The following is a 10,146-nucleotide window of genomic DNA, read 5'->3' as shown; positions in this document are numbered from 1 at the left end:
GGCAACTTTTTATAATTGTGTCCTTTGTTACTTTGTCATCGTGCCACACTGCTCTCTACTGTGTACTCTCTACTCACTGGTCTATCAATTATAAAAGATACTGTGCAACTGAGCATGAAATTAGCTGCGTGTGCTGTCGCCCTTTCAGTACAGTAGTCGCTTGGTAAGTAACCCTGACTTTAGACTTGGGTACACACGCGTTGCACGGTCAACGTTTGGTTGTCACACTCGATAACATTTCATTTCATTTCATGTTTATACATATATTTATATTCCTCTGCCTATATTAATTTATGCATTCTCAGTTGATTGTCTGCGTTACAGTTGACAAGTTTTCGCCCCGTTGTGGGGGTGGACTCCACTTCTGTTCAGTTGGCATTTTATGGGTATAGGTAGCTTGTCGTCGTCGTCAGCTTTATGATAGTTAATAAGCTATAATTGCTTCTAGTTTCTATGTTCCTGTCTTTTGCTTTATGACATTGCGACATTGATTAATTTTAAGAACCAATAAATAGCTGACATTATGCAGTCTTTCATTTTATTGTACATATCTTTAATCCATTTATCTTCATAACTCTGTCTGACATTTATCTAACGTTTATTCTCTGTATTTCTTCATTTTGCAGACGTCGCGGCAATTGCGCAAAAAATAATATTTCTGTCTAAAGGTGAGTTCAACTTTCAAAACCAAAGAAAAAGATAAAAAAAAAACAAAATAAATTAGCAATGTATACTTTTAATAATTAATTAAATACGTTGTAGGCGTATCGAATGGCAAAAGATTCTTATGCAAGAGCTTGTGTCGGGGTCACTCAGGGGTTAATAGTTCATTGACTTGACTCATTTTTGGATATATACTATATTTCAGGTCTAATGAAGATTTTATTAAATGAAAAGCTGTTCGAGCATTGTGAGACTAAAGACTTGCCTTACAGATAGTATTTCAATCATTAGTAAATATTTTGCAATACTAGTTGAACAAGAATTTCCATATATATTCCATGAATTTTCTGCGATATTAGTTGGAAAATATGAAGATATCACTTGCTTGATATATTTAATATACTCTCAGATAAAACAAAAAACTAATTTAGAGCAACATTGAGTTTTCTTTAGTACAACGTATGTAAGCTTTCAGTTTTCCATATATTTGTTTATTCATTCTACTTGAAACTCTTTTTAAATATTTAATATTCATGCAGTTTCTGTTGCTTCAGTTCTAGCACCGTTTGCTTACCATATCAGTTTCTATATGGCACTCAAAATTCCATTCAGATCTTATCTAACGCTAATCAAATGAACTGCTCCACTGACCCACTCTGTGACCATGCCGTCACAGCTGATAGCGCGCAGAGTGCATGCAACAATCATGAATTCTTTCATAAACACCGAAAAGATAAAAGTGAACTTTAATAATTTCAATACAAGACTTAACTGCATCAGGCGTTGACAGACAGCATGTCTGTACTTATCAGCGCTTTATAATTGTGCATTGACTTAGTGCAGCAGGCAGCTGCCGACCCAGTTACCAGTTGTTGCTAGCAGCTGCTTAATCAGCGCTTTTGAGAATGTAATAGAAAGACGCCACGGTTCATTCAACTTGCACATGCAGACAGAAGCTGCCTGCTTTGGCATGCAAAAAGTGTAATGCACTGCTCGATGATGAGTGCTTCCTGCATGATAAATACTTGCTAGCCAGACACAACCACACACACAAACTCCCCCAATACATACACACACGCATATATAAATATATATATATATATATATATATGTGTCAAGTTATTGTTTGCAACTTCATAGATACTCGCAGCCGCGAGATACTTTTCTATGGCTGCTGCTAGCGCTGTCATTGAGCTGGGCTTTTGTTTAGCTTAGCTGCTCGCCCTTTCAAGGCAGCTGCGCATTGTTAGGCTTTCCAGGGAAAACTTTTCATATACATACATATGTATATATATATATATTATATAGGTTTTTCTAATTAAAAGTTTTATGCTGACAGCAGTTATATTGCTCGCCTACTGTGCCAGAGGCTTTGAGTTTCGGCTGGCGGATTATTATATTATATTATTTAGCGAATTTTCCACTTTGCGGCGCCTTATTGGACAAGCCAATAAATACGACTTGGAAAAACTCTGGCTCTAACTTGAGGCCAGGGCGTGTGCGTAGGCGTGAGCGTGCAGGCATTTGACAAGTCAGGAAAACACGTCCAGCACCACATGAGGTCTGCACTTCTCACATATCCGCGCTCCCAGCTCGGCCGTCTGTTTTGTTTTCTTATACTTTATTTATATTCGTTTTGGTGTTTATTTCGTTGTTCTTCTTTTTATATGTATATTCTTTTCTCTTCGCCTTGGTTTTATGCGTTCTTTTATTATTTTACCCAATTCGCGCGCGCGCAACTTGTCAAGAATTTCAATGAGTTCGTTTCCCTTTCGGTAGTCGCTCGACTGGTGGTCGGTGGCCAAAGCAACGGGCAGCTGTATTAAAGCAGAACCTGTTGAATTATTAGTGTGATTCAAAAAGAAATGACAGAACAAAAAACAGAATAGTTAAACAATGGGCTAGAAATGAAGAAATATGTTTCCAAAATGTAAAGCAGCTGGAAGCTGCTGAAGAGGCTTATAAAAGAGCCACCATTCATGCCACTTATATTAACATGGGACACTAAAACAGATTGATAAGTATTTGTATTAGTTAATTTAAATTTCAAGCTACAGAGTATATCGAAACTAATCGATAGATTTCTACAGTACTCTATCGGACTGAAATAGCTGAGGAGTCTTCTAAAAGAAGTCTAAGTTTTATAAATAATTGGTGTTTAATTGTGATTTGATCGATAATTATATGAGAGACCATTTTGTGACTTAGCGATATTAATTTGTATCGATCGTACAGATATATATGTATCGATAGCTACTATAAACACAAATAAATCGATTAATTAAAACCCATATTAAGATATATAAGGTGCGAAAACATATCGATTTATCGATTTATTGATTTTAAAAACAAAATGGAAAATTTGACATTTATACCGATATTTATATGAAATTATATCGCTATTTAGAATTTATATAATAAAGACATGTATATCGATAGCTTTACAGAACTCAAATGTATCGATAATATTATATACGTATATATATATATATATATATTTGTCTATTACATTATTAAATATTTTCAAAAGTTTCTCACACATATGTCGATAGTTTTTATCGAGAACTATGTTCAAGTTTAAATTGAAACTGTTGCAGTCGAGTTGCTTAAGAGCTATTTTCAATGCTTAAATAATATGATTGCGTTTATCGATAAATATATTTTATTACTATTTAAATATTTCTTATATGTAATGTGATTGTGTTTATCGATAAATATATGTTTGACTATTTAAATAGTTCTTATATGTAAGTTCTGTCTTATTACTTAGCATAGCTCTTAGTTAATACAAATGTACTTATACAAATTAGTTATCGACCCATGGTCACCTTCAAATGTGCTGACTCAAAGCAACATTTGGCATTCCCCCAAAAAGTTGTTTGGCAAATGTTTTGCACGTCCAAAACCAAAATCAAAGCGTAGCAAAAGCGAAAAATCTGACTTTTTCGCCCAATATGGTTAATTGTTATTTAGTGCGATTGGAACAGCCGGCAACACCTGTGCAGAGCTTGCACTATGAATAATCAAATGCTAAAGCCATTAAAAAAAAAAAGGAAACTGGAAATTAACTTTTTGTAATGCATTGCGTCACACCGCAAAAGTTTTGGCGACGCGGCTGCGCGGCATGTGGCAAGCTGTTGACATTTTATGGAGCCCACAATTTTAATGCTGCGGCCCTTTTGGCAGCGAAGACGAGCAGTGCAACGGGCAACATTTTATAGTCCAATTACATGCAACGCTGAGCCGCAAAGAACATTGAGCCAAATATCGCGCATCCATCAAATGCTAAACGCACATCATGTAAATTGTTAGCAGCTCTGCTCAGCTCAACGACTGAGTCCGAATCGTTGACGGCCTGCGTCTATCATTAAGCTGTCGTAAATCACAAGTAATTGACATTATACAATGTCTATGGCAAGAGGCAGAGAGGCTCGGAGCTAAGGCAGAGCAGCCAGTCAAGCAAATAAGCAACAATTACCTACCAAGATAGCAAACAAAATGCACGTAGCAACAATTAAGCTAAACATATTACATGTAAGCGCATGCTTCAGTCATGATTGCGACTAGCCTCGTATTCAGATCCAATGAACTGAAAGAGGAGCTAAAAAAAAGAGTTGAAGACGGGAGCTTGAAAGTGAATAAGGGAAGCTGTTCCTAGGTATATAGAAAAATTGCTTAAAGATCAACTGCAAGTCGAGATCTAACCCTGCGTCTCATCAGCTGCTCTTACTTCATTTATGTTCAATGAGCTCTGACAATTTTATATATATATATTAGCTATAGATGTATATACCACACACTCATATCTCATATTAGACCTTTGGGTATATTAGAAATATGTCTATTTATATTTATAGAATTTTATATACACTAGAAAGCAGCTTGAATTTTGAGCTTGGGTCTTGGAAAAATTTGTCGTTTAATTTAGAAAAGTTAATTTAGGAATTGCCTTCCAAAGTAAAGGAAAGTATGACTATGTAAACCTCTTTTGCTATAATTGCTAACATTTTCAAAATATAATATAATATATATAATATAATATAAATAATATAATATAATATAATAATAATTTTAAGTAAAATTATTCTTATTAATAATAAGCCTAGGGTCTTAGGTCTTCATCTACCTTTCTTCAATCACAACTGATTAACATTCTCACTCCTAACATACAAAATACTTTCGCTGACTTCACACAACTTTAAAGCTGCAAGAAACACCTAAATATCTGCAACATTCAGCTAAACCATTCGACATTTTGTTATATATGTTAGCCGTGCAACAATTTGGCATAGATACATGTAGACGTCGAGTGCGAGAGTGAGAATCTTTGCAGATTGCCATTGCTCGGCAGCTGAAATGCACAATTAAAATGCAGTAGAGAGAACATTGGACGTACGTCTGGTATTTTTAGACTGACACACTAAACAAAAGACGAGCAGAAGGCAGCATCGTCGTCGTCGCCTCCACCCTTAATCTCAACTCAATCTTAGCCTCACAGCCTCGCCCCTTCAAGGGGCATCTTTATCGCACTGTTTTGTCTAAAGATTACGAAATGCAGCCAACGTCTGTGAACGTAATTCTATATAGAATTCGCACGATGCTCGAAAGGGGGCGACTAAACGAGCGCATTCGTGCTGCACTCATATATATATCTAGTCGTATATATATATATAAATAAACTGCAGCGCAGAGACGTAATCGCAAGTGTTAGCTAATAGCTAATAGTTGCAGATGACGCTGCAAATGCGACCGAAGGTCTGCCAAAGGTGGTCAAGGCTTCATAATATCGCATAAATTGTGACTCAAGCTTATCATAAAATAACAATATTTACATATACGTTGTTATCGCTTAATATTGAACAGGAAATCGCTATCTGAATATATATATATTTATGTGTGTATAAATTTGTATATTTAGTCTAAAGAGAATGAAAAACGAAACACGCAAATTGTGTGCTGATTGTTCACAAATTATGATCAAAAGAAATGACGAGTTCTTTTCTTTCTTTCCTTTTGTTATTGTTTTTTTTTTTTTTTTTTGATGGGGTCCCGGGCTGTTAACTCCCCCAGTGGGGCATTGCTCGATATGAATATTTGCGAATTAATCGTCTATGCAAGGTATGTGATGCGAGTGTTTGTATAACTATTTGCGTGTGTTGCATTGTGGTTACATTGACTGCTTATTTACTTTAAGAATGGCGTATTTATATAACCATATATTTATAAAATTATTGTGGTTTTTAACATGAAGCATTCGTTGGTTTATGATTAATAAAAAAATATGTGTTATATTTCCCTTTATTTGTAGCTTCTGCGCTTTTACTTTTTGACTAAGAATTTCATTTTTGAACATTCTCTTTCATTGTATATAAAAACAATTTACAAACTATTTCTACACATTCTCTCGCAAATAGCAGCAACTTTTATTAGTGGCATTCCCCTAGCTAAGACATGAAACCTTTGCTCTCCCAGAAACTCCTCCCTACACATGTTCTTGTCATTTGCCAATTCTAGACTCTTTTGTCGCCGCATCTATCAGCACGTCAAGCTGTAAATTTTGAACTAATTTGTCAAATGTGTCATAAAAGTGGGAGCGAGAGCATCTGTAGCAACATGTGTGTCAAATTTCGGCCACACACAGCCAGAAGCAGGAAAAAAGTTAAACTGCCGCCAATTTACGAGACAAAGTTAGAACTTCCAAAAATGAAAATGAGGGGGAGAATAAAAAAAAACACTAATTGCATTTCCTGTATGTGTGTGTGTGTGTAGAGTAGACATAATGCCATTTGGGAAAGTCATAAATTAACAAAACAACTTCCGATAGAAAAACAAAGCGCAACAAAAACAAAACATAACAAAAACGAATGAAGCACGAAGAACATGCAGCGCAGCTCAACAAAAACTTGTCAAAGGGTCGCAGCTTGCAACGCTGCAAAGTGGCTGACAAAAAAACTACCCAAAAACCAATTGAACTGTGCATAGAAAGGGCTAGGGCTAGGGCTGGGGCTGTGGCCGGGGCCGGGTAAGGCCCGTTGTCAGAGAGCCGTTAAAGCGTGACGCGCCAAACCACTTAACCGCTCTATGTGCAGTCTCTGCACCCACTGCGCTAAGCCCCCACAACTCCAGCTGTGGCTGACCGCCTGCCACATATTTCATCTAGAATCTGGGCATCTCGCATTCACTGCCGCTGCCTCCCGCTCGCTCTCCGTGCACTGTTTATCGGGGAGCATGTTAATTAGCTCTGGCTGCTGCGGCTTGTCGAGTTCCTCTGCTCATTAACAATGACTATGCAACAGGGTATAGTTAGGAGGCATTTGGTTGATGTTAACTTTAAAGCTTAAAATGTTGCAAGTAGTTGAATATTTAAGCAAAATATAAAACTATGCTAGAAGAATTATTTTATTATTGTATGTAAAGATTAGCTATAACTACTTATTGATGTTGATTCTAATTGCAGGGTATATAATAGTTCTATTAAGTAATTCATACTTTTCTATGACAAACTGTTTTAAGGAAAAAGCTAAGCAATTTGAAAGCTGAAGTAAACAGGACATCTCCGAGTTGAACTTAATCTTTCTCTAACAACTTAAAACTTCTGCATAATAAACTCTTTCACAACTTGAGCCAGGCAACGCATAAAAACAGGGTATCTCCCAGTTCATCACAATTGTACTTGCCTTGCCTATTGCTGCACTTGTAGTTATCTCTGCTTGATTTTTATGCGCTGCCTGCAATGAAATTCCTGAACTCTGGAATCTGCTGCTGCCGCTGACTGAGTCATCATCTGTTTTATTTGCGCGCTGCCATTAAAATGTAAACCGCATTTTATTGCAGCCTACTCGCTCGCAGCACTAATCAACGACATCAAATTATGTTTTCTTGTTTTTTGAGTTAAAAATCCATAAAAACAAAAGGCCAAAAACCAAGAACCATATTCTAGGAGACATTTTAATAGGCTAGTTACAGCGCAGTTCGCTGAAGCATGTAAAAAATAAAAATACGACTACGAGAATTTACATAAATTTTCCAGGCTGGGAATGTGCGCGTAATGGGCTCCACGGTAGATGGTAATGGTGGCTGTTTAGTGGAACGAAACCAAGTTGTTATAATGTGTTGAGCTCTGCTGTGACATATAGCATAAATGTGATGGGCGTACATTTTACGAGGGGGCAACATAAATATGACAGGAAATGTGTGAAGTCGGGGGCAGGAAATTGTTTTTCAACTTAACGTGAAATTTATTTTGAAATAATATTTGATTTAAGAAGTTGAGAGTAGAGAGCTAATGTGTAGTACATTACATGGGCTAATCAGGCAGAAGAAAAACAGAAAGTTGTAATTAGAATATAGGTTCGATTGTGGCTTAAACCTGTCTTGTTCTATTTGTCATTTGTATGTCTTTCTTTGATACAACCAGAATACAGACTTAATAGTTGTGTTTAGACTAGAGTGATGTTTAACGCCTTTGATCCAAAAGTGTAAGTGTAAAAGATTTTTTAAGAGGATCAATAAAATTTGTTTATTGTAGCATTGATATTTCAAGCTGAGCTTTAAGCCTTGTTGAGCATAAAAATCATTTGCTCATAGAAGTTATAAGTTGAAAATGCAGAGAGAGACTCAAGAGCTCAGAATACATTTTTAGGTTTGAGATAGAATCGATTTCTAGTGAAAGAAAATAACAGCTATTGTAGACTTAAGCTTGAAGCTTGAAGCTGACACTAAATATGTCTAACAGATCTTGCCAATATGCTTGCAAAGAAAATAGCTTTTGTGTGGACTAAACTAGAATTGGCTCAAATCTTAATACACATATGCTAGCCGTTATCAACGAAAAATTTAAAGTTAAAACTTTCAACTTCAATTTAAGCTCTGCCCAGACAACGCAGGCCTGAAATATCTTGCAACACTTGGCAGTTGATGTAAGAATTTAGTTTCTCAATTTGACTTTGATATGCACTTAGTGTTCGGGCACGCGGCAATTAGTTTTGCCAAAAATAATTTCATTGCGCCAACATTTTCCATTATACAATGCACAGGTGTGTGTGTGTGTGTGCCATATTGCAGCATTTTCAATTAAATTGTTTTATTTGGGTCTAAAAATAAAAGCTCGAAACATTTACGTGCTGATTAAACAGCGTAAAGTATGCGAGGAATTGGCGCGTAAAAGATTTCGTTTGATTTCATTTTAGTGGGCATCGCCAAGCGAAGAGGGGGCGTGGCTTTGCAATTTGGAACGTGTGGCAACCGTTAGTTAGCAATAGACAACAATTGGAAAGCAGCGTTAATTAGACAAGCAATGCGCGAAAAATATGAGCAAAGTGAAGATGTTCGACAGCAGCAATTTTCACTGCGAAAACAAAGCAAATTATAAGAGATTCGCATCTATCGCACTCTCTCGCTCTTTCCCCTTTTCCATTTAGACAGCATCTCTAGAGACACGCTAGTCAATAGTCTCAATATCGATTTCACTTGCCGGCCGGAGCGAGGGGGAAAATAAAAACTCACGTTTTGTAAAACTCGTTCGCGCTTTTCATTTTCAATGCAATGACAAATTCGTCCGCCAGGGGGCGCCACTCAAAACAGCAACAGCAGCAACTGTTCCCATTTGCCGTTCTAGTTGCTGCCTTTCGACTCCTCTGAACGATCTTTCATTATATATTGAGCACACATTCGCGCTCACTCGAAAAAAGAGAAAAACAAGAAGCAAATCTCATAAATTCTTTCGGGGGCAAACGATGCCGAATACGAGTTCCTTTCTCTTTGGCCAACGTCTATCGACCTGGCTAACACATGCATAACTTGGTCACTGGGTCGATATCGCAGCACGTCTGGCAGTCGGGTCTGATCTTGCTCCACGATTCTGTTCTGCGGCTGGCTCGGATTTATTTATTTTATTTACTTTGGGCTTCATTTACCAGCAGATAGCCATTGACCAAAAGAAAAACAAACTCAATAAGTTTGTTTACCAATTACTCAAGCGATGGCTACAAAAAACACCACATCTGCTTGCATTTTACCACAATTTTCCGGGAATTCACAAATGGGAGGAAGTTTGAGTGATATATGCAGGAAATTTTGTGAGAAGTAAGTGAACATTGCATAGGAAGTTTACGCTGAACCAAAAATAATATTGCAATACGTAGGAAGTGGAAGTGGAGGAACCCCCAAAGCGAATTCAGGCAAAAATATTGCTCCAAGTCTCATTTGTCTTAAACATTTTGTCAATGTAAAGACTGCTGAAATAACTATCATTGTGTATATATATATATAGATATTCCTCTTAGATCGTTTGTTAATATATGCCATGTAGTTGCCACCGTTTGCTGATCAAACGTTACGAATTCAATTGGCATTTGAAATTTAAATGCGCTCTTTCGCTTGAGACTCATAAATTACGATTGAAACAACAACTCGACCTACAAAGCAACTCAGATCTCTTGCCTGATCAGCTTCGAAGTAGAAATTATGCATGGCTCGATAAGA

The 10,146-nt window shown here is 36.8% G+C and overlaps 1 protein-coding gene across 1 annotated transcript in view; it reads left to right on the top strand.

The window, feature by feature from the left end:
- The first annotated feature begins 649 nt into the window (after positions 1-649).
- Positions 650-10,146, top strand: part of LOC111600346 (dual specificity tyrosine-phosphorylation-regulated kinase 2) — a 44,478-nt gene continuing 34,981 nt past the window's right edge. Inside the window, exon 1 of the mRNA XM_023316413.2 lies at positions 650-668. The gene's annotated coding sequence lies outside the window, so the exon portion shown is untranslated. The remainder of the gene's footprint in view (positions 669-10,146) is intronic.

The sequence above is a fragment of the Drosophila hydei genome, unplaced genomic scaffold, assembly GCF_003285905.1.
Source record: "Drosophila hydei strain 15085-1641.00,03,60 unplaced genomic scaffold, DhydRS2 tig00008124-arrow-arrow-pilon, whole genome shotgun sequence".
NCBI classification, from domain to species: Eukaryota; Metazoa; Arthropoda; class Insecta; order Diptera; family Drosophilidae; genus Drosophila; species Drosophila hydei.
This window is presented reverse-complemented; position numbering and strand designations above follow the sequence as displayed.